The following is a 26,364-nucleotide window of genomic DNA, read 5'->3' on the forward strand; positions in this document are numbered from 1 at the left end:
TATGAAACCAGGTGAGAAAAACTGGCTTATAGAGCACATCAGGCATGGGATTACTCACTGCAGAAACTTCCTTATATTGTACATTTATCACAGACAGCACCGAAATAAGAGACTAGCTATGTGTATCTGACTTATCACTCAGAAGATCAGATCATCGGATGTACTACTCACCTTCACCCACTGGAAACTTGTTGCCAACTTAGGTAGCATATTCCACACACTTGAAATGCCACTTAATGAGACCRCGATGACAACACAGATGTAAGTTTTCTGCTGCCACTTATCCAGAATTTCAGCTCTGGCTGCAAAGAATGAAAAAGTTCGTTTGAAATCCAATGAAACTTTGCTACCATAATAAAAGAAAATTAAAGTCTAGCCTATAAACTATCCCAGTAGCCCAAAGAGAGTTTAAAGACTAGCAATTAAAACGAATGTATATGCCAAGGACAGAATTAATAAGTAGTTTTTTCCTTAACAGACTTTCAAGAATGTTCCCATAACTAAAATGCTGGAGGCCATATCAATATTCCTTCACATCTTTTTTGTTACTTCCTGAACAGAGTTCTATGGAAAAATCTGTTCTGGGAACATTATTCAATACAAGACATACTGTTGGGAAAAAAGTAGCAGCTGCAGATATCGTTAGCCAATAAGAAGTGCTTTGAACATTTCCAAGTTCTCTAAAGGCGTATTAGAAAATTAGTATTTTTACTATTATGATGGAGAAGGGAAAAGATTATTTTAGYAAGTAGACCTACCACTACAGTAGGGAAAATATATCTAGGATAAGACATTTGAAGGAAAAAAATGAGGCAAGAGGTGCCTCTACTTGTAAGTTCATTTRTAGCTGTTTCATAAAATGGGGTAGTGAGTAGAGACATTCTGTATAAATGACACCAAAACAAAATGAAAAAAAAACTGAATTGCTCCTTATTAGGGGAAGAGAAGCCTTTATCTTTCTTTGCATTTAAATCAAGCAATTAAGAATATTCTCCATCTGTATGTTGCCAAAATGTAACAAATATGTAGTTAATGTGATTGAAAGCAAAAGAAGTACTATTATGTACTGATGTAAACACTATTTCTGATACTTCCTTGATATCTAGCTAGATCTTATACAGCTACTAAGTGAATGCTCCTAGGAAATCAGGCTAGATTACCTAGATCTTTCAAATTTACTAATTGAGAATTTATAAGAGAAACTACTGCAAAAAAAGCATCTGTAATTTGGATTGACACTATTTAAAATAAGCTTATGTACATCCAAATCAGTAATTTCTTGCAATATTTTACTGTTAAAGCTGCCTCAGCTATACGAATCCTCCATTTTATGCTCACTTTACACTGCCATTAGAACAATCAAATTTTACTGGCAAAAAGTTGTTCAGCAACACACAGAAAATTTGAAAGTTGCTGGTAAAAGTGTTCAGGAGAAATAAATAGGCATTGCCTGAATCTCACAAGGAATATTTCATAAAGTCCCATTTCACACTAACTCCATCAAAGGAAGACACAAAACCATGTGGCTTCTACAGTGAATTCTAACTGCAGATAGACTGATTGACTCATTTTTTTAAAAAATGGTGACGTATGTTCAATAAACACATATTCCTAGAAAGTGAGTTTTGCTAAGATAAGCTCCATGAAGTACACTACACTCTATGTAATGGCAGAGTAGCTAATATTCAAAGTAGTTGGTTTATTAAATATGCTGCATATACAAGATATTTATGCAATTTACTATGAAGTACATATGGCATTTTAAAATATGCTAATTTTCAAGCAAATTCTGTTTTTCTTTTCATAGAGGATCTTTTTGAATTAATTCACAACTCATTTGAATAAATAAGAACGATAGAAACTGAATAAACTTTCTCACTTTGATAATTAGCTTGCGATGTCAAAATCTTTACAAATGAATTTGCAGCTCAAGTTCATTTTTGCACAAGATATTTGAAGTTGCTTAGATTCATATTTCTCAAAATATGCTCTTACATATCTCCATGATTAATTTTTTTCAAGATTTGCTTTTGATTTTGAGAGCTGTAAATATAGCTGGTCATAGATACCAGCCTTCAGCCTGACCTGCTACACTATTTAAGTTTTTTTTCTGTACCTGAACCCAAGCACCAGCTAGTGAAGTGCCTACATACCTAATAATTAACTGTCAAATAAGGGCTCGATTTTCCAGTTATATAGCATTTAAACAGCCATCAGAGGTTACAAATCAATGTTTTTGATAGTACTGATCATAATTTTAAACATCAGGCAAGGATAAAATCCTCCAGATACGAAAATTCATGAAAAACAAGACTGCTGCATGAATCCATTGTTAATATAAATAGCACGGGGTATAGCTCAGTGGGTAAGTTTTGATAAATAGGTAACATATATTATCTACTTTATTGTACATTATATTGCTTATTATTTTCTGCTATAGTTGAATATATCTTGAACAGTAAAGTTATATTAACTGTATTTCAACTGTATTCAAAAGAAAAACAAGTGCTGTATTTACAGAAGACTGTTCCAAAGTCCAATTATAATTACAAGAAAACTCCAAAAAACATCCATTAAACAGTTCCAATGCACCAAATAGATTTGACACAGTGGCACTTTAAATCAAATCTTCTAACAAGATTTTTTTTTTTTTTTTTTTTTTTTGCAAAATAAGCCATGTCTTTAGAGTCGATTTATACAAAGTGACAACTTGAACAATTTTTGAAATGTTGCTAGTTAGAGGGGAATAAGAAAACCCACCCAACCCCATTGTCCCTATGGTAATTATTTCACAATGCCTGATGTTAAATGGGCAGTCCTGTGGCCTAAGAAGCAGCTGAATCCTGCATTGTCCTTGCATGATAAAAAGATTTGCGAGTCTGAAAAGCAGAGGAACGGAATCTCACAGCTTCTTAGACTTTGCACTGAAAGGGCCATTGTAGCATCATCATAAATCCTGGGCTCCCCAGGCACTTGACAACTAAAGCAGTGGACAATAGAATTCTTGTGTTGAACAAAACACTCCTTGTCTGCCAAAGGGCTTATCTGCTTCATTTACAAATGTCTTTCATTGTACCAAAATAATTCCCTATTAGAAAAACTATTAGGAACAGAACTAAATAAATATTCACAGCTTTGCGGGCTGTTTGGCAAAAGGAATAAACTAATACAATCAAGGAGCATGCAAAATATGAGATTTAAATCAAGGAAACACAACACAACCCCAAACCTCTCTTCATTTTCTCTTCGCCCTACTGCAGCAAATTACACCGAAAACACATTTCTCTACATAAAAGAGACCTAGGGGATAGAACATTAACTAAAAGAGAAGAAAAATATTAGAAGCCTGGAAAGACTTCAGATTAGAGCAAAATTGTGTCCAGTGTGCTTTCAAAGTTAAAATATTTCCAGATTAGCAATTATAGAAATAATAAATTTACAGACATATCAGAAAGTTTTATGAAATGGTGATAAAATATATATAATCATAAAAAGAATTAAAAACGAAATTTATAACTAAATATATTAAACTCCTTACTAAAATATATTAAACTCCTTACTAGTAAAAGATGCAAAGGTATAAGGGAAATGAAATGAAAGGAAAGGAAAGAGTGGTGCCCAGCTTACTGCATCCTTTTTTCAAGAAGCCTAATGAAAATTCTAGCACCTACGAAAGAGAAAAATGAGAGAGAGAATAAAAATATTCAAAAATATTTATTTACAACTTAAAAAAGCATTTCTACCACATTCAGAATTCTATAGCATCAGGTTACCACTTAAATAGTTATTTGATTACAAATTACTATAAAGATGCTTTTGGGAAGAGAATTTCCAACATACACAATCAGGAAGGGGAAAAATACTACCAGTCTAAAGTATTGCTCAAGCATAATCAATACTGACCATATGCAAAGTATCACCATAATCAAAACGGTTAAATTAAAACCTAAAGAAATTGAATCTTCWTGAGTGAATTACATTATTGATTATACATTATTTACTCAAATACAGTATGAAAACCATGTTTTTACATAGTTCAGGCAAAYGGGCTGAGTGGCTGAACAATTTTCTTTCTGTCTCTAATTATTACAAGCCTACAAAATCATATAAATATTTCTAAYCTGCATATTAAATATGTATTCAAGGAGGTGGGAAATAAAACATTCAGATTGTACAAAAAGAACAACACTGATGTTAAAAATACAAGAAAGAGTTTAACAGCATTTAAAATAAAAATAACAAGACTATAAGCTCACAGTCACAAAAATACCAAACACAAGATTTAGGAATATGTGAGCTTTCCATGGTTCTACCATGAATTTCCTGTGTGACCTTGCCACACACCACTTAGCCTTGGAGCCATGTCTGAAAGTGAACAAAGGCATGCTATAAAACATTTCACCTATGAAAAACGCAGTAATCAGTATAACAATCTGAGGAAAGAGGCCTGGATTCAGGCCTCCCACACGCCAGCTGAGGATCTCTTCTGTTTGGTTGCAGACCTTTATCATTTTTTTTTTTTTGTCTCTCTCTCCTCAGCGAATAATTAACTATTCTGAAGATATAGGCAAAAGTTCTGATTTAGTAAAGAATTTAAACCTGAGCTCTCATACGGCATTTTTTGGTGTTTGCTATTCTGTTTGCTATCTGTCTCCAAAACTCCCCTCCCTCTTGAAGCTRTATCATCTGTATAATTTGCATAAATGTATCCTGATCATGTGGCAATTTGCAATTCAAGCATATATTTTATTTTACTTTTTAAACAAAACTGTTTCCTCCCCCCTCTCTTAGTTTTAGCCTAGTTCCTGCCACGTGACCCAAAGCCACACCACATTTTAACAAAGTTAGCAGTCTCTGTTCAGGAAGAACAAAATGGTTTGCTTCAAAGTTTCARTCTCTTCATGTAAAACTCCACAGCATTTAATGCTGTTAGGGTATACATCTGTTGGATCATCTTGGTTAGGAGGGTAGTCTCCTTGGCTACATATAAATAGCTCCCGCAAGCAATTATCTTAGCACCTAAATAAGCTGATGCTCTGAATCACCTTCCAGGCTACCTGTGTTTTTCCATTTATTACAGGCATCTAAGTTAGCTAACRTGAATTCCCAAATGCAGCAACCAATATAAAATCATAGAATAGTTCAAGTGGGAAGAGGTGTGCAGAAGTCATCTGGTTCCACCAGGCCACTGAAAGAAAGCAGGGCCAGCTTCAAAGTTACACTGGGTAACACTTTATCAATATTAATAGCTTCAAGTTGCAGCATGACAAGTGCTTTTGGTGTCAACATGAGAGCCCAACAGGCTCACGGTCTTATGCTGAGAGATGGAAGCATGAAAAGAAACATAAAGCAAAGGGAAAACATGGCAGCAGAAAGCATAAAAAACCAAAGTTGTATAATTTGTCTTATGAATACGGACGCACACAATTACAGGGTCTACTGGCAGGGCAGGACAGCGCCAAGGACTTTGACATGGCTCATGTCTGAGGTCTGGGACYGCCGTCCGCCGCGCTCGGTGTGTCCCTGAGCCCCAGAGCCGCGGAGCTGGGGCAGGCACAGCCAGGTAGCCGCTGTCCTGGAGGAGCACGTGGTTCCCCGGGTACGGCCTCCCCCCGCCATCAGCCAGGCGCCTCCTGTGGTTTGTATTACCTGCTGCTTCTGAGGTGGGGGAGCGTAAAATAGCTGTATTTTACAGACACAGAGCTGAGTCTCAGAGAGGCTAAGCATTCTGCCCATGATTGCACAGGAAGYCTGGAAAATGAGTCTTGAAAGTAGATTCGATACACTCATTAGCCAAACAGTTGGACCAGAAGCGAAGAAGAACCTTGCCACCAAGCAGGGATACCCCATGGAAAGGCAGCATATGAGAGAAAAGGACAAAAACTACGGAAGAGGAGGTTCCGTACAAACAAGGTTTTACTCAGAGCAGATAAGTAGCCTGTTTCTCTTGTCAGACCGTGCCCTTTCTTACGACCTTTCTGATTTTGTATTATACTCTCTCCCAAAATGTTTTCCCCTGCGAGTGACATCCCTTACAGGATGAGCCTTGGTGCGCACTGCTGACACGGGAGACGTCCAGCACGTTGCAACGCCGGGAACAGGGCAGCTTTTGGCCTGACTGCCTCCACACATCGCGCACTGACAACCGGTTAATCAGACTAAGTTGTTGGACAGGAATGCCATAAACAACGATTGCAATTAACATACTGAAATGTCTGTGTGCTGCAGCAGCATAAATACATACTTCCATGAGAGACAAAAATATGTGTTCTTGGTGTTGAGAGTACTAACAGAGTGCAGACTAAATCCCAGATCTTATTTGTTTGAGGCCAAAATAAATAGCAATAAGATAACAGTTTCATGTAGGCTCACAAGTGCCAAATTACTCCCATCAAGAAAACTTCACCTATCACACGTGCACAAGGCCCTGTGCTTACCCCATACAATATGACTTCATCAGTTCATCGCTTGCTTTTGGGTCACAAGTGCCTGCAGGCAAATGACAACCCCTTGAGGATAAAGTCTGTATTAATTAGCTTCATGCTGTTTCAGTCCCATCCTATCCAGGTACTAAGAATACAAGTGGATATGGAGGCCTGAAGGCAGGTATGTTCTGTCATTTTAAATATCATAAAAATCAAGCCCTCCATTTCCATAAATCCAACTTCTCTGAATTTCTTCTAAAATTAAATTTGGTAGAAGAGGATCTACAGTAAGCACATGGGGTTTTTTATACATATATGCCCATATAGCTATACATACRTAAATAAATATTAATACAAGTATTTTGTATATCTTTTTCACACACAGAAAATATTTCAGTGTACCACACTATTTATAATTGGAATTCCCTGCATTTGGAGAAAGTCTCCATTTGTGCCCTAAGAGCTAGCCTTTTTATACTTCCTGTCCACTAGATTAACTTAAACACATGTTCTTAAACCACCAGTAGTAAAGTACTCATATATATTATACCTACAAAACACTCAAAACCAATTACTACCATTGCAAAAAGCATACAGAATTGCTCTAAACCCTGCTAAATCATGCTGGACCTCAACTTCCACCAAGAACAGATGCCCGAGACTACCAGAGCAGGTTCTTGTCACCAGTGACATATTTTTCTGGCAAATTTTCACTGCAGATATTTTTTTTGGCTTGTTTGTTTCCTTCCCTTGCCACTTTCTCATTCGTATTCTTCTGTGCTTTCCTTCCACTGTACACTAGTGGCCTGATCCYGCTTCTACTGCGATCAATAGCAAAGCTTCGACCGTCTTTACTACATTGGGTGCTTACTTCATCCTATCCTTCTCTGCTGCCAATTTAAGAAAACTGTTTTCTATTTCTTTCCTCTAGCTTTCTTCTGTTCCCTTTTATCAACCTCTTCTAGTGACCTGAAAAAAAATCCTAAAAAGTGAGAACCACTGAAGTATATGCTGAATGCCCCCATTAGCCAAGCTGTAGGGGACACTCAGCACAGAAAAAAAATTCAACTAACCTTTCAAAAAATCTTTATATAAATGTTCCACAAAATCATCCTGCTGGTTGCAGGTCCACTAGAGACACCCAAGAAAGAATAATCCAGAGACATCAGAGATACTATAAAGGAGACTAGCGCAGAATTTGTCCAAGGGACTCGAGAGAGATAGAGTTCTTTGGTTGTAAAGACATTTTTACCTATCTTCTCYCTTTTATTAATAAATAAAGAAAAGAGTAGTTGTTTAAAGCCACCACAGAGATCTGACGTTTTTGAATTTCTGTGTGCCTCATTCGACTCACTGAATCTTTCTGTCATCCCAGAAAGATTCATGATTCATTCTGAAAAGCCTATTGCAAATCTGGCAATGACTTTTTCAAACATTTATAAAGTTTTTTAAAAAGTTCAATTTAGTCTTATTTCTGTACTAATCTCCTCCCCCCACCCCCTGCCCAAACTCCCACTAGTTATAGCTTGTCTAGATTTAGGAATGGTGGAATAAGGGAAAAAGCAGTACTAAACTCTTTTTAGGTCAACCTAAAGCCATTCGGTCTCTGTCTTCCCTGGTCTTTTCCTCGTGGTCTTTCCCTTCCTTTTGTGTTTTCTCCAGGGATGTTACAGAGTTGACTTCTCAATAAAGAACAAAGCAATGTTAAATACAGTCCACAAACAGTCTTTTCTTATTGATATCAAACCGATTATGAACAGTTATTTTGTCTATATTTGATAACATGCCTACCTACGTATTCTTGAGAGTTAGATCACAGATGCAGATCTGTGTTTCAGCTGCATAGCATAATGAAGTGCTCATAACACTGAAGTTCACATCTAAAATTAACCAGAATATTCTACTACATTAATATTTAACATTTGTCTGCTATTCATTATCCTTCCAAATACCACCTAGACTTTAATTTTCTGTGGTATAATTATGATATAAGCTATGAGCAAGTGTGTTACGAGGTTTCTTCAAAACAATGATTGCAAAACAGAAATACGCATAACCAAATAATAACATCATGAGTGCTCCCCATATTCAGGAGAAACTGCATAATGAGGGAAGAATTCCTACTGATGCTGATGGGAATTTTGTCTGATGAAGAAAGTCCTGGTTACTATAACTGCAATTGCTTTAAATAAYGATAAATGAACTCCAGAGTACTATACTACTAGCAGTTAACTAGTAAACTCATACTTATTCAACCAAGAGAAAAGATATATTTTTGAAACACTGAGGATAATACAAAGYAAGGAAAAAAAGTCCTTTTTTTAAAAAAAAAAAAAAAAAGTTTTCTAAAAGCTGAGACTGTATCTCTACTATTTCAGATGTTTCCGGAAAAGTGTCTATCCTCTCTAAGTTTCAGTTCCTTTCATTTTAGAGTGAGCAAGGGCATCCAGTGTTAACATATCCAGACAAAATGGAAGAGCACATATGGGAACAAGCTAATGGTTAATAAAAATCAAAGATAACTTCATAATAATAACAGAAGTCTCTTTGCCAACTGTCTGGAAATGTGGATCCCCAGCAAAAACATGAAAATGTCTATTTGTGAAGAGTATCTTAAAAAAGAAAAGTGGAACAACTTCCGTACAGAGGTAACTCTCTTCCTTTTCAACTGAACTAGAAGTTCAGAGACAGAAGAATATTCTTGGTCAAAACCGAGGTTTCCTGGGTGGCCTTGGGCAGATTTGCTGGGAGTGTCTGCACAGTATATTGCTGGCAGATGTGAACTTTTACCGCCCAAGCTCCAAGCTGAGCTGAAGCTGAATAAATGTGGTTAGCACAGCACTGAGCCCAGCCTCGCATGTCCTACTGAGCAGCAAGTCACATTAGCTGGTGCGCAGCCCTGCTAATTCAGCTGTGGCACTGCGATAAGCACAGCCAGGCCGTTCTGCCAACAGAAGACGTTGTAGACATGCCCTCTGTTCCTCAGCTTCATCACGAAACTGCAAATAATAATTAACGCCTGCATCTCAAAAGGATATTGTGAAGGTAAGTTAATTTAGTCTCACATGAAATGCTCAGATGCACTAAAACTAGCATTGTGTAGGTCCAGAATATTTAGGAAAATCATATAGCCACCATAAAAAAAAAAAAAAAAAATATAGCAACTCTTTTCCCTATGGAACTGAGCCAAAATTAAGCCATATATATACTTTACATTCAATTTGATGAGCCCTTAGCTTAGATAATATAAACAAAGGTACTCACACCTGTGGTATTATCTTCAAGTTAATGAGATGTATGACCATATCACCAGTCTACTTATATCAACAAACTTATTATTTTCATTTCAGAAAGTATCAACTTAAGTGAGTTTTAATAAAGATAAATCACCTAATAGGCTTTACCTAAGAGTGTGGATGACTTTGCTTCAACAAGTTGCTGATTCTCCCGTCAGTATTCATAGCAATTGTGATTATAGTGCAGTCCTTTTTAACAAACAGCACTCTGTATGCTAAATTATAGCTGAACCCTTTCGAAAACTTATTTGAGAAGTTGTAAGTGACAATAATAAGCTTCCCTTCTCCCTTTTTAAGAAGAAATCTGATGACTCATTCCGTCAATCTCATGCAAATACTCAGTTTTTACATTAACATTTACTTATTACAGTAACTGCAGTGCTAAGAGAGAGGATGAAGAAAAAAAACGACAGAAGCTCCACTAATGTTGGATTTTTGCTTTTGTATTTGTATGTTATTMGTGTGCTGTTTTATCCTTTTATTTTTGAGGGCACAGGAACCTCCCCAACCACATTTAAGAAAATAAACCCCAGCAATCCCCCACACCAAGACAGTGTAATTTTATGAGGGGCTACATAAATTATTTTCCAAAATACTCTGTGAAGAATATCTTGAGGTATTCAGAAATACATAATTCTGTAGCTCAAAAGCTCAAGATTTCATGGCTTGAAACACTGCACATCTATGAATACGGTACAACAGACCAAACAAAAATGACCCGAAGTTGCTAACTTTAGAGCAAAATCCTATGCTGGGTGAAACAGATGCATCTGCACAGCTTGCGGGCAAAACCCCCTTTCCTAACGCAACATTAGGGTCCAGGAAAACAGGCTTGCACTGGAGCACAGCTTAACCAAGCCTGGAGTTCAGTCTTGGTATACAGCAATCAGTGCTTTTACACAAGCTCGCATGAGCTCACGGCCTTCATAGCCCCTGCAAACACAAAAACCTGGAGAGCTCTTCTTCCTGCTATACAGAGATCAATAAACGCCTTAGGAATGGGAAATAAAATTGTATACTATCAAAAATATGAAACACAGACAGCTAGGAGGGAAGAAGAATGCTAAGTTATACGTTTTCCCTATAGATTTCTTTGTGCCCTGAATTTCCAATATTAAATCTACTTCRCTCCTGCACAAAAATAACTCAATTAATTAAAAAGAATAACTGCAGTAAAGGTTACTTACAGGRAAGAAAAAATTTCCAAAGCATCCAAAAGACTCAGAATCATAAATTCTATTSAAAGTCACAGGGCTTAGGTCCTTATATGGTTAAATCACATTGATTTTAAAAAATTTGTCATCTTAGGTGTTTAAAGATCTGCCCACGTAGCAGCAAATTCAAACCTCATAGTCAAATGTAATAAATCCACACGTGCAATGAAAACTAAATCCAACTGTTCAGTACGTTTCAACAAATGTCATTTATTTTCATTTCCAAAATTGTTTGAAAAAAAGATTGTTAATGGAGTTTTTGAATTGACCTGGCAAATCACTACCTAAAGATATTTCAGGGATCTGCTTGACTTAGGAGTAATCTTGAGGGACATCCTATTGCACTGGGATGGCAAACCTGCCATCTCTAGGAGTTGCCCACTCCCTCATGGCAGGTCAGTGGCTACACAGGACACCACGCAGGCTAAAACCAGCTCTCCAGCAAATAGAGCAACTTGTGAAATAGGAAGACAAATTTAGTGGTCTTAATTAATTAGGAAAAAAAATAGAAAGGGGGGAGACTTAAGAATGAAACCAGCAAGCTTTGGAGAGCCAGCAGGCTCCCATGTTCGCCATATGCCTTCATATGCCTGTTCTGGAGGAGTGTTACAGCTCCTGCTGTTCTAYTCTTCACTTTTTAAAGAAAATGCTACAGGGCCACAAGGACTCACAAACATTTGTTGACATTTCTTCTGGGTCAGCCTTAGGAGTCCTGCAAGAATTTAAACATATGGCAGTATTTAGTTGCATAAGGGAATGGGCTGTTTCCGAGAGAAGCAGTATTTAGTTGCAAAACAGTTTAGCCACCATAAAGGCTTTTTGAGTTTTGGCAAAAATCCAACCTTTTCTCRTTATATTTTTCACATTATATTTTTAAAGCAACAGCATCTTATCAGATGAGCAGTTCACAATACTTTCCCCAGCCCTCCATGCAAGAAGTSTCTTGCTGTGGGGCTCTGGACTGAACAGACTCGACAAATCTTAGTTGGCAAAGGTGAAAAAGAAGGGGCAGACTGACTACTAAAATGAAGGTTATTTCCCCAGCTTGTCCAAGAACACAGACCAGTCACTGYGTTTTGAATGAGAAGTAAAGACTCCTGGAACCCAGCTTAACAAGGCTGGGTAACAACACGTACGCATTTGCAAGACAGGAAATGGATTCACAAGGTTTTTTTATTGTCATTCAGATGACATTGTTCTAAGTCAGTCGCTGGTAAATGCACAATGGCTCACTCGCTGGCATTCTTTATATCTTGCTGTTAAAAAATACATTGCATACAGAGCTCTGAGCTGAGGCTTCGCCTCAAGCAGTGGGTAAAGGGCAGTACAATGTTAAACTTGCTCAGTAACACACAGGGAACACACCTGAAACARCTGCAGCATCAGGTATATAACATAGCAACCCACCTCACAAGTAACGGTAAAAGCCCTGTGAAGACTGTTTGTCCTTCAGTGCTTACTTCCCTCCACATTACAGCACGGTAATGAAGAAGCTCCTGCTGCTCTTTTCACTTCCATGGTATTAAATAGGCCACAATCTTGACTACTCATTATATAGAACCACATTTAAAATGAGTAATTTAAGCAGCTGAGATGAGAGGTCTTACATGGAATATTCACATGCAAGAGTCAGTCTCTGTTAAAAAATATTTTTCTGAACTATATGACAAATCAGTTTTTAAAAGGATAACTTGACTGAGAAATTATGCTGTTTCCTGAAGTGTTCTGTTAACTGATATCTAATTTAACACATTAACTAATATGCACCAGAAACTGCCAAACATGAGCTACTGGTTGTTGCAATCAGCTGGAGGCCTTGCAAGGACCTTCCCTTCCCGGCGTGGGCTGGCACCAAGCGAGGGCCTTGGAGCGGCACGGGCCAGCGTTACCCCTGCGGGCTAGAGTTTCCTCTGCTCTGGTGAAACATCTGCCTCACCAGGTATCTCATTAAAAGCTAATATATTGATAGAGGAGACCAAGGATTTTGACAGGATTTTTGAATGAGTGAAAGCATGCTGCAGACTTTCGATTCAATGCTGCTGTTCAGTAAACCTCTCTGGGGTGCCAGGGAAGGCAAGATTACGCTAGTTAATACCGGAGGAAATAAAGAGATGCACAGACTAAGCCTCTCCAGGCTGGTTTTGAGTAACGCTTTCAAGCATAGAAATGATCCCAAGATTATTTTAGTGAAAACAGTTGGAATAAATTCATATTTGAATAACTGAGATGGATAACAAAATTATCAGAAATCGCAAGGGAAAAGCAAGGTTATTTCCTTTAAATAAGTATATTGTACAAATAAATAAAACAGAGCTCAATCAGAAAGTTTAAAAGATAGATGTAAAATGCTCTTTGTACTAGCTTCCTTGGGAGTTTATTAGCTGCCAGCAGGCACTCTTCGGTGTACAACCACTGTTACTAGCTCGAAGACTGCAAGTTCTTCGCATGCGTTATTTTAACCCAATTAGAGAATGGAAAAGCATCAGACATTCTGAAATTTCAAATGAGTCAGAGGCCCAAATTTTGTCACTGCAAAATGGAGATCTACTATTTCTGTGATCAAACTCGAACTAATCACAGACCTTCTGTGGCCAGACCTGGGCTGCGGACACCCCATGCATGAACACAGGAATAAGCGACACGCACAGAAAATCATGGCATCTGGGAGGAAGCTGCAGGCCCCTTGAGGTTTTAGTCAAAACTATAGTTCCATGATTAATCAGCAATAATTAGGACATCTGAATGATGTGGACAAAATTTCAAGGGCAAGTAACTTTTATCTAACTTTCACAATCTCAACAAAACTATCTTCCTAATTTGGTTAGAAGAACCACTAGTATCACAACTAGTGTCCTTGATGGAAATCAGCTGCAAATAYTGTAGTCAAGCACACACTTGATGCCAATAAATCAAAGTTAGTAGTTGAAAACAAATAGTCTAACATAGCGTGCCCCACCTGGTAGCTGAATTCAAAGCTTAACGACATGGCAGCCAGACAGATAAAAAGATAAATCAACAGCCCAGGCAAAATAATTAAACAATGAATAAAAGGGACTGTATGACTCARGGAAAGGTCAGTAAGAAAATGGCATTACAGAACTGAAACCATCAGCTTGCAACAATAACTAACAGATTAAAAATAACTTTTATGTATTCCAAGAGTGGCAGGAAGATTTAACTGCAAACTTTCCATTGCCTTCAAAAGCAGGGCGGTAAACCAATTAAAGTTGGGAATTCCAATRAAATTTTTATACAGGCAGTTGGCATTAAATTCACATTGCTGCCTACATTATGATACAGAACAAGACCCACAGGTTCATTTTTGTCTTTGAGCAAGACAAAGAATGAAAATAAATTTTAAGCATCACAGCATGAGATAAAAGGGATGCAGGATTCTTGAGTCAACAAATCAATTCTTCAGGGGAAAGAATAATGGATTCTATTCTGGATTAAGACAGATAATAACAGTATGTAGAATGGAACAGCAAAGCTGTATGGGGTTAAAGGATCCAAAGGGAGTGGCAGATTCTTGTAGGATTCTGGTKATGTTATGCTAAAGGTTATTTTGAACGTTTGGGCTCAGAGCAGCAGGCTGCACGAGGCAYGGGTGGGCAGGCACGCTGCTGCGCCTGTGCAGGACGCAGCTTGTCTTCCACCACGGCACAGCTGTCTGCCCCATCGCTACACTGCTGAATCAGCACACCTGATCCTTAGTTGCTTGACTGCAAAAGTCTTCCTATGAAGAAGAGCAGTTATGCTTTGGACTTACTTGGATACAATCCTAGCTACCGTCTGCACTGAGGAGAACCTAAAGCCAATTATCTGAAGTCAGAGAACAGCTTGTTTACATTAAGTCTAGCTACTTACCACTATCTACTCATTCCTTTTACATGATAAGAAATAGAAGTTGTTCTGACACATCTATGAGCAATTATAAAAGATATGCAAATATTCTCATAGTACCTATAAATATTCATTTCATATTAAATCTTTTTGACCAGGTTCACTAACTTTCATATTTTGTTTCTGCAAATGTTCTGTTGAGTTCAGCTTATCGTCAAGCATATTTGTGGAAACTGTGTATTTTAAGTAATTATCATGGCAGATATTGAATTTGTAACTGCTAATATTAATATCAAACATAACTTGAGGAATTGCACTTACCCATTTAGGGAACTGAAAGTAATCTCATTACTTGTACATTCCATCAACATGGGTTAAAACGCATCAAATGGCTTGCAAAAATTACCAGAATAAAATATGATCCTGCTAACAATGCACATTAATGACATTGTGCATGCAGTGTACTGAGAGGAGGAAAGATGAGGATATATTTGTTTGTTGTATATTTTGCTGAAATTAACTAGTTTTCAATGTACTGCAAACAGAAAAGTGAGATATCTCTCATTTAATGAATTCCTTGTTATAAATTTACCACCCTCCAAGAAAAAATACTTAAAAATCTTAACCATACACACAAAATGTTTCTAATTAAACACATTCATAATGCTTTATTAAAAGACACAATTTTAGGATAAACAACTGAAAATTAAGTTAAAGTGGTTTGATGTTTTCTGTAGATCCCAGCGCAGCTCCAGCTAAAATCAATGCAATTTAGTTGAATAAATGCTCTGGCAGAGCCTTAAAATATTTTCCGATACCTTGATGAAATCAAAATCTATTAATGAAATTATGTTTTCACTTTTAAAACACTATTTCTGAAACTCACTATATGCACAAACACATAGGTGAAACAAACTGAAAGATTAATTTAAGTTCATAATTAGACTAGATCAAAATACCTTCAACTCCTACACTTTGTATTATCCTTTGGTCAATATTTATATTTCTCTGCCTGCTCAGTAAGGGAGAATACTTCAACTATTTGTAGTGACTCTTATCCAGGAAAGCTACTTTTTAGGCAGAGTTTACTCCTATTGCGTTTTTTTTTTAACCCATTCAGTTAAACATGCTTCTACACTTCATCATTATTAACAAGACTATGATTGATCCAAAATCTCAAGAAGAGCTTTACCTCCTCATATCTTTCATGTATATGAAGAATTACRAAATACAAAGAGGCCTAACTAATACGAGATTGTTATCTCATCATACCATGGCTGCTACATAGTGTGAGCCAAATGACACTATTGAGATATCTAGCTATGGAGAAATGCCATAATAAACTTACTTGAGCTGCAGAGCTCAAGGACATATGAGATTAGATGTTACACCCATTTGTTTAATTTTAAGTTATAATTATTAATTATGAAGAAAGAACAATACATTATCCATGTCTAGTTGAATGGCCAACACTTCTGGATGTTGTCAAATCTAAACAAACTGCAGCTCTATTTTCAGCAATAATTAGCTACAATTAGCAAACTTGACGGCTGTCTCAATCAAAAACATCACAAGAGAAGCTTAGTAACTCCCATCACYTGGGCTGAAAAACAGATTTGATGAAGAGAATTTTCCACCGATATTAAGCCTAATGAAATATATCAGCTTAAGCAACTATTATTTTTATTATCCAACAGTACAAATGATTTTGTTTCTTTGAAACAACAAATGTGATAAGAACTATTCAGAAGACATCTGCCTTCTTCCTAAAGCCTAGTCCCACTAAATTAGTAAGAAGTAGATAAGTCAAGCACAAGCACACCTCACTACCAGCATTTTTACAAAGATGAAGCCATCCTGTCCTGAAACATTACCAGTACTGCTCTGTAACCCTGGCTAGGATTTGATGACTATATTCTTATTAGGAGCATCTCTGCACTATTTCGCAAGCCCTCCATCCTACCTCATTACCATTTAGAACAACCCCACACAAATTGTGTACAATTCAAGAGTAAATTTTCCCTGGTCCCGGGAAGGAAGACTTCCAGTTCAGTAAATTGGTAGCCTTTCTCACTATCTTGCATGAAATACTAGAACTAAATTCAGTAACGCCTTCAGTTCAGAGTGTCCTCGAGTGATTTTTAGCTGGAGATACAAACCTTGTAGTGCTGTATATTTAGCAGGAGCTAAGGATTAACCAGTTTCACCCAAAAGAAAGGAAAGGTCAGGTTGATTTTGTCTGTGAGTGGAGTACAATCTCTTTCTATGTAGCTAAAGTTCCATTTCTGGGATTTCTTCAGTTCAGCCACTGTGCCAATGCCACCCTCCCTTAATCCAAAATTAAGCTAGGGGCTGAAAATGTTGCATATTCTTTTAATATATCATTTTTAAAATCTTAAATCTCTTTCTACAGTCTTCATTGCCCATTCTTTTCCTGTATTGGGCTAGCTCACCTTCTTATTCCTAAATACCAAATGCCAAGAACATGTTTTTCTTAGCCCACAGGATTTTATTATGTAGAAAAGGTGACAAAAACAATAAATTCAAAGCAGTCTGTAAAATACAGAGCAGTAGAAAAATATGGAATGTATATAATTCAGTCAGAACTCTCTCACATCTACTTGCAGAAAAAACAAAATCTGCATCCCATTTTCATTCAATCTAATTTTGAGGGAGAGAGGAGCAGAAGAAAATGAACAAGAATACACACTAAAGCACAATGCTACTGAAAAGAATATGTTTGGCAAACATATTTCTCAACCTGCAGACAAGGGGAAGATTCAGTATCAGYTGATTCTCCTTCCCTGTATTTCATTTTGATTTGTACAGTGCTAAATCCCCACAGTATCAACTCACAGATGCATTGCATATAAAGCAATAATGGTGAGGAGGAAATAAAATCACACAGGTTTCCATAGGAAGGAATACTCCTGATATTTGTACTTTGTATCACTTTCACATAGTTAAGAAGTGCTTGATTTTGCTAATTTAATATTGATATGTATAAATAACAATAACTTCTTCCACAGCTTCTAAATTTTAGTTAGTTATTGGCCATATTCTGTTCCACTCAGGTTATACTACATTCGCCAGCTTTGAGATACACAAGGCTTTTATGTAACATGTAAGGAAACTCTTCAGAGACATTTTAAATTACTTACTTAGATAAGAAATTGTTCGTGGTATGACAGTAGCACCTATTGCCCTACAGGCTCTGGTTTTCTAAAGCCCTGAGCAAACATATTACAAGAGATGGGCACATCCATCTGGGGAGGTATGAAGATATGAACGACCTGACAAAAGCCATACAGCAAGTCATTAAAAGGATCCACAATAGTAGGAGAAGAACCTACATTTTTTACAAAGATTCCACCAGATTAGAAAATGTGATATTAACCCATACATTCTATCTATGAATCTTTTTTGTAATAGGCTTTAGAATCCCTCTTTTCACTGACAGCTTTTTCTGATGGAAAGATCAGTGTTTCTTTAAAAATGTGATGCTAGAAATAACTAAAAAGAATTAGCAGAAACTTTAGAGAGGTCTAAATCAGTATAGTGGCTCACTTTCTGTAGCACTCTGCAAATGTGGGTCCAGCCTACATCATCAGTCAGAGATGTACAGTTTCAGCCTCTCCTCTCTTGCAAGGGCATAAGACAAAAACTCGGGATCAGAAGCATTTCTGCTAGCAAAKAAAATTTATTTTGCTGCTAGATGAGTTTTATTCATGAACTGATAGAGTATTCYTTTGTCAACACATGGTGCGCTTGAAAATAAGGATTGTTATCAATGTAGATGTCTTGGCATAACTATATTAGAACATAACTTTCTATGGCAGAACAGATACAGCAACATATCTTCTTCAYGAGGAATTTTTTTTGCATTAATAAATTACTGAACTGTAAAAAACTTTAATTGTTTGGGTGTAGTTAAAGGAGAGAGCTAATTTCTTTAGAAGGCAAGATATTTTACTTTTGAAGTGAATTTTGTTTTCTGCTATTGACCCAAGCTAAGACTAATTACAAATACTAACAGGAATACAAGTAATTTCAGATGCCATACGCATAAACTGAATTTCTATATTCTGCAGCTCCTGAGTCTGAGCTGGTGGATTTTTCCTGTTCTCAGCATGCTAMGCAGGAGCAGCTGGTGCTGATGTTACACCAAACAGAAAACTCTCCCACTACGTATACACACAGTTCCACGCTCTCCAGAACCACTGTGGTCTGAGGAAATCCRTAATAGCACGGATAGTACTGCATTTTGCAGCCCAGAGACTGAGAAAAATGACGGAGAAAGCCTCATGGTAAAGCTTAGCACTATGTGTGATCCTCCTTGTAGGAGTAGAACCCACCATGGCATGAACACCACTGATGGAGCTCAAGGCAGACTGGGGTACACGGGAAAGGGTCACCAGGCCTCTTCATCCATGAGCTGCTACAACATCATGCTCCCTTGTGTAAGGCAGCACCAATCTCTTCAGAGCTGAGTCCTCAGAAAGTCCAACTCTGAGCAGCATCCTCAGTCAAACTTCCATCCTTGGAAGTTTTCAAGACTAGACAGAATAAAGCCCTACCCAACCCGATCTGATCTTGCACSTTACCCTGTTTCAGTTCGAGCAGGAGGTTGAACTATATGACTTCCTGAGCTCCCTTCCAACATGAATTATTCTGTGATTTTTTTATCTATACAACACACATTAATGTTGTAACGAATCATTATTTTCATTAGGATTGACTTAAGAAAAATGTAATTAAAATTGTATTATTTGCACTTAAAGTTCACATATATAAAGTGCATATATGTCTATATATGGTTTGGAATCACATTCCAACTCCAGAATTTAGACAATATTGTCCTTCCCAAAAGACATCAAAAGAGAAGCTTGTTGCTTTATGATTTTGCCTATTTCGGCATTCAGGAAACAACATCTTCAAGGGAGCAAATGCCCTTTCCTGCATGAAGAATTGCAACTATTTGATCTATCAGTGAAATAGATGCTTGGTAACATTTTTCAGAAAGTAGCTGAAGATAATAATAATGGTTGAAGAATAAGAAAAATCTATTGAAATTCTATATAATACTATATGGAGAACATACTTAAAAAAGATGAATAGACTGTATGGATTTAATGTTCTTTGTTTTGAAAACCGTAACAGTTCTTTGGGAGACTATTATAGCCARATTTATCTGAATTTGTTTCGTTCTATGGTACCCTTATCACCTCCCTGAGGAGCAATTTATTGCAGATGTAAAATATTTACATTTCCTCCATTTTAAATCTGAGGAAAAAAATCACAAGAACAGAACAAGTAATACTTAAATTCTTGAACAAAGAACTGGAAAAGAAAAAACAAATGAAGTGCAGGGAATACTTTGTGATCTAATGTACTGTAGAGAATTTTTACTCATTTTTTCTTTTGAATGTTAAGGACAAGACTATTRATTTCCATAGATATTAGTTAATCAAATATATGCCCATTGTTTTTTTTTTTCCTCAGATTCTGTAAGAATATAACATATACTTCACTATTTAATTTGAAAGAGCATGAGATTCCTGGAGATTCATTTCATATAGGAAAAAAACCCTGAAAAAAGAGATTGTCTTTTCTGAGCTRAAAGCTGTCAAATCAATCTGAAAAAGATAATTGCAACATATTTAACTTAAATTCCACTATTTTCTTATTATCAGAGTCTTTTAAGAACAGCATCAGTATGTTCTGGCTAGAAGAGCTGCATGCCTTTAGTGTTTCTTCACAACTGACTTTAGAAGCAACAATTCCCAACTGGATGTTATTGGAAGGTAAGTTATATGACTGCAGTTCGGAAGAAATGGACTGATTTAGTGCGTTCAGTCTCGGTTTAGGTAATTAACGCTTGTACAGCTGAATGAGTTGGAAGAACTTTAGCAGCTTTATCTTGATCATTCAACAGGAGAAACTCCTCTGACAACTACTTAGGCTCAGTGCCACGTAAATATTCTGGCATAAGTAACTCAGATGCTCTTCACTTAGCTTTCTTGCAGCAATGTGTCCTCTAATACTGTCTGCTTCTGATAATGTTAAGGTGCACATGATCTACCTGTTTTAGTGCTTTGTAGATCATTTAATCCTCCCAAAGCTTTGAAGTACCTAATTATTCTTGAAGTAATTGGAATCACAAGGGAGGGGGGAAAAAAGAGGGGGGATCCCTCATTATCTGTAATAAGCATGCTGCAAATTTGAACTGCATTTGGGAATCCACTGCATGTGGCACTCTGCAAACACTTATACCTGTCCTATTAAAGTTCAACAGTAAAAATCCCACTGATTTCAAGGAGATCGATGATATTAGTATACTTAAAAACGGGAAATGAGAGAGACAGTTTAAGAGAAAGGTCCAGGCACTGAAAAGATGAAAGGTCAAGCAATATTTGGGTGACAAGTTCAGAGTAAGAATCCATTTTCTCCCTGTCTTCTTTAATACAAGAGGAATTACAAGGTATTTTATTTGCAAGATTGCATATGGAGCAAAAGAAGGTCCATGCTCGTCTCAGCTCTAGCACTGCTTACTCTATCTTTTATTTCATCTCTTAAGAAAATTATTTTATCACAAAACAGAAATTGTAGCTACATCTCTATGATCTTTCTTCTTTCCTCAATTTAAGCATATTAACCCAGCCTCACAATTACTGTCCTCTTCCTCATAAATAAGTACTTTCCTAAAGATTCTTTTAATACTCAGCTTCTTCCAGGAAAACATAAAGTTGTTTATTACTCCCTACCACAATGCTATTCCCTCCCTAAAATTCACTGATGGCACTTTAAGAGAAACCAAGAAATGGATGTTGGTAGAGCCACTGCATTAGTCACGCCTGGAGTCAAGGTTCCCTTCCYCCCCACACAGAGGCTCAGAAATCATAGCTTCACAGATAAATTCTTTGGAAATTTCTCGAAAGAGCACTGATGCATGTCCTGCATCCAATGACATAAAGTAAAGCTGAGTGATAATTATCCTGTGAGCAGAGAGTCAGTGCAGTGTAAAAAAAGGTGCCAAAAATTCCAATGCTATCATTAACTGCTGCCGGCTGCTCGTCATCTGAGCGTGGAGGACAGCCCATTAACCTGTACTTGTAGATGGAGGAGGAGAAAATACCTGTACACGGGAGGATATTTATAAAATCTAATCATACTGGAAAAAATAGAGAAATGGCCTCACAAAGAGTTGTAGCACTTATTCCAGTTACATGACATTTCATTTTTCCTCTGGAGTTGGCAATGTCATATTGCTGATCTTTTCTTGCTTTAAAACTAAATTTCCAAAAASCTATTAAATACTGAAATTTGGTATACTTCCTGAATTGAAACAGGATAAAGGCAGGAAAGAATCAATGAATCAGTAGGATACTTTGTCTATTTGCAGCTGATCTATTTCCTTTGAAAGCTGTCAATGTTTATTTTTGATGGATTTTTTAAACCACTAAGTAATAAAGCACCCTTCAAATATTAGAGCTTATAMCAAAGGTTTTCTGCTCTCATGTCTGTGTTACCATGCACATAAGCAAAGACACTGCCTCTATGCAAAGTGTTGTTATACTGCTAAATAAAAAAGAAAAGGCGCGTRCAACCAGACCTTCTTGGTCACCAACTCCTGTCACCTCAGCAGACATGGCAGGATAGGTTTAGAAAGGTGCATCCACTCATAAACACAACTGTAAGTATGTAATGYAGCATATAGGTTTCAATGCATGCTATAGTAAACTTAAGACATGCAGTAAAAGACCAAAATCCMTAAGTATAATGTGCCACAAGAAGGAAGATCGAAAAATCAGAAGGTTTCACCACTGGTGTAAGTCCTGGAAGAGTAAGATGTTTATTATATAAAACCTTCAGAYGATACTACGAAGAGCATATTCCATGTTACGGATGAAGGAAAGAACAAACTGAAAAAACAGTTCCAGTAAGTGTGATCTGGTCCCACCTACACCTTGTCCAAAAGGCAGTATTTCAGAGCAAGRTGAAGCATTCCCTTGTCTCCATGCCTGGATGTCAAACCATCCTCCAATAGGCAAGAACAGAAGGGTCTTCTTGGTTCTGCTGGTTTTCCAATGACTTAGGTATTTCTCTAATTATAGTAGCTATAGCATTTTCAAACTATGCTAGTGACTATGATTTCAATAGCAAAATTATATTTTTGTTTGCGGAAAGAAGTGTTATTGTTTATTATTATTGCAGCATCACAGTATTTCCAAGAAATATCTTCAAGCTATTTTACTTGCTATTTTAACTGATGAATGTACATTTTATTGTATTTTACTAGTTGGCCGAGTTCTCTAGCTGATTCAAGAGACAATATGCTAAACTTTTAAAACATTTTAACTTTACCTGACTTCTCTTTCATCTTTTATATTAAGTTGTAAAACACATTTTTCTTATTCATAAAACATGTCACAAACCCAGATTTCACCTGAAGTCTGATCTACATGACAGCTGCTGAAGCCATGGACAAGCAAATCTATATGTCAAATTGAATGAAATGGGAAATAAACAATAGCACCTTCAGCAGTAAGTGCATTGCTGAATACTGCATCAGCAGAACTGGTTAAGATACATTGCTTTGACTATTGTATTTTTTTCTCATAGTAGTAGTAGACTGAGTTTACTTCTGTTTATACTTCAGCAGTTCCGTTCAGTTCCTGCTCTCCTAGAAAGCTCACATCGGCAGGACTATGCACATGGAAGTACTACTGCACAAAGTGAATTTTCCAAACTGAACTCATTAATTTAATCCATCCGGGTTACACATCAACATGCGTGTATGTCTTGGTTCAATTAACCTCCAGGTGCAATTCCCCGGACAGGGCGCCTTCTCAGCTGGCATAAGCTGTCATTGCACCTAATTCTTAATGTATTTCCACCTTTTCTTTCTCCTCTTGCACTTTCAAGAACAGCCATTCTCACTGCCGTGGTGAGGTAGGTCCCTCCAGCTAGTGGGGTGGCAGGGAATTGCTAGGCAGGAACAAAGCAGAGCTTTCGTGACATTTCCAACCGCTATCTTTTCAGCTGATGTTTAATCAACAGCAAGATATGCTGATGCTTGGAAACCCCAGGTGCAGTTCAAGCGAGATTTAAATTTGACAGGAATATTCTGTAAAGCTCACGAAATCAGTTTTATGTTCATACGATTCTCATTCACCACGTGTAGAAAGTAAGTCATTTAAAAAGTGCTGCATACGACCTCTCTCCCTACTCTACAGCCCATATAACCAGAATGGGTCCACTATAACAATATGAATACTGAGCAAATATACTGTTATTTCTGTGAACATGACTGGGCAATCAGACAAGTGTTATTAAATTATTYGCCCTTGTTTCAGGCCTCTATCTGTAAAACTTCCTCTCTTGATAACTTCTTGCAGAATTTTAAACAGAAAATGCCATGGATATGGAGAAATGACAGAAAAATAGCCAAGGAAGAAAAAGATGTAAGGAAGGCAAAACAGTCATTGTCAAAGGAGCTCAACAGCAGGATGAGATGGCATTTTCAAGGATTTTGCAGCACGCAGATTAAYTTATGTGAAAAACAGAAAAAAAGTGGCTAGTGTTAACAGTTTACTAATCACTTCAATAAGCCCCTTCATTGATGAGTTCAACYGCAAAACGAGTCTCCTGCTTCCCAGGATTTCCCCCCTCCCTCAAAGGTTATCTGGCTTTACATTTGTCTTTTGCATCTCTCTAACACTAACTGAGCATTATCTGACTGTACTGTGTATCAATGTTATAACTTTTTATTATCAGCATATCTGAATATGAACTTATTTATAGCGTTCAGTCTCTTTCATTTTTATCTATGGAGCTGTTCCATTTTCATTGACATAGCACTCTGCTTAGAAGTATTTTGGCACATGTTGGATGTTAGCAGTTACTATATAAAATAATGTTTCATCTGATTTCATTACAGAGATTGAAATATTCACAAACGTCAGATTTGTGTCTGTTCCTATACTTATATAACTTGAAAATACAAGTCATCATGCATGTAATACACCCACATACACTTTTCTTAGCTTAACATGGATTAAAATTAATTCAAAAACAACACACTGCAACAGTCTCAAATTCTTAACATCAGATTAGGAATTTAATTATGTTTTAATTAAATTATTTTATGAATGTTTCTATGAAGGACCATATAGCCTCTTACTAAGAGCATGAATGTCTACGTCCAAATATATTCTGCATTTCTATTAAGACGTCCTACAGATATTTTGTTTGATCAAAAGAAGATCAACCTTGTACAATCCAAATTTCTATATACAGTAGAGTATGGAATATATTTATATACACTGTTGCTCTATAAGATAGTATGACTGAATATAAATAAATTCTTATTACTGCGTTTTAGTCTTAAATATCCTAAACCGAGCAGTAAAAGGGGAGCTGTCTGATGCATGCCATTTATATAAATCTCAGCTAGTTCAAAGATCTAAATGACAAATCTTATGCTATGGATGAATTTGTGGCACTTTTTAGAGGACCCGTGTATCTAAACCACTGAATGTATTACATTGTTCATATACATAGTGTTTTCAGCTGTCACTAACGTTAATACAATCCTCTGGKTTTTTTTTACTAAAATATAATAATCTTCCATCTGAAATATCTTGTTTACCACTTTTATCGTCATAAGCAAAGGTGAGCCTTACCAGGTAGCAATCAGTGATGGGAGAATTGATAGCTTATCTTAATTTCTCAACTGTTTTTTACTCCCTAGCTTAGTTTTGAAAATTTTCACAGAATAGGCTCAATACAGCAATCACCACTGGACAAACAAAAAGGTATCTTTCCTTTCAGTATATGAATGTTTAACTTCACTGTATAGTAAGAACTCAGACCGCAGTGGGTTTACACCAGCTTTCTCTTAGAATAAGGAAATGCAGTCCAATTTTCCCTTAGCACTTTTCATCTTTCAGTATGACATTTTATTTACATATTTATTTTTGTAAAGATACTTCTCTCTAATAAATATTCTATGGAACTCAGAGGCTCAGTAATTGAATTAACAGGTTTATAGAAAATAAGTTATAACTAAAATTACAAAGGTGGGGGTGGGGAAAGAAGGAATATTTCAGCAAGATGMAGCCTATTATGTAAATTTGTCACCACATGCCATACATAATGAATAAACCTTGTGCTCTTAACACTTTGATTATAGACTATACAGACAATGCAAATTAAAATTCCTGCTGCTCTATAAATGCAATGAGAGGAAATTATGTAAATTTTAACACATTAGATTGATTTGGTTGAAATGAAACCTGTTCCACTTGATGTTTTAGGGGAAGAGCCACAATTACAATGATTGAGAAAGTGCAGTGTTAATGAAGTGTGTTATTGCTAATCAATTCCTCCTCCTCTGGTAATGGTACAGGCATGTGCACTGTCACTACATCATTCACAGACAAATGTAACCACTCACACCACTGCACAGCTGATACAACAAAAATTAAGTATTCTATAAAATCACATATACAGTTCTATTTCATACTACTGATTTCATAGTAAAACTATAATTGACACTAAAGAAGGAGATGTGTATGGATATAT

The 26,364-nt window shown here is 36.7% G+C and overlaps 1 protein-coding gene across 1 annotated transcript in view; it reads right to left on the reverse strand.

Annotated features, from left to right (window-relative positions):
- CDH11 (cadherin 11) overlaps positions 1–26,364 on the reverse strand; it is a 68,500-nt gene that overhangs the window by 40,903 nt on the left and 1,233 nt on the right. The window contains exon 2 of the mRNA XM_085306435.1: positions 172–302. The gene's annotated coding sequence lies outside the window, so the exon portion shown is untranslated. The remainder of the gene's footprint in view (positions 1–171; positions 303–26,364) is intronic.

The sequence above is a fragment of the Rhea americana genome, unplaced genomic scaffold (assembly GCF_003343005.1).
Source record: "Rhea americana isolate MKP2758 unplaced genomic scaffold, rheAme1 scaffold_24, whole genome shotgun sequence".
NCBI lineage: Eukaryota > Metazoa > Chordata > Aves > Rheiformes > Rheidae > Rhea > Rhea americana.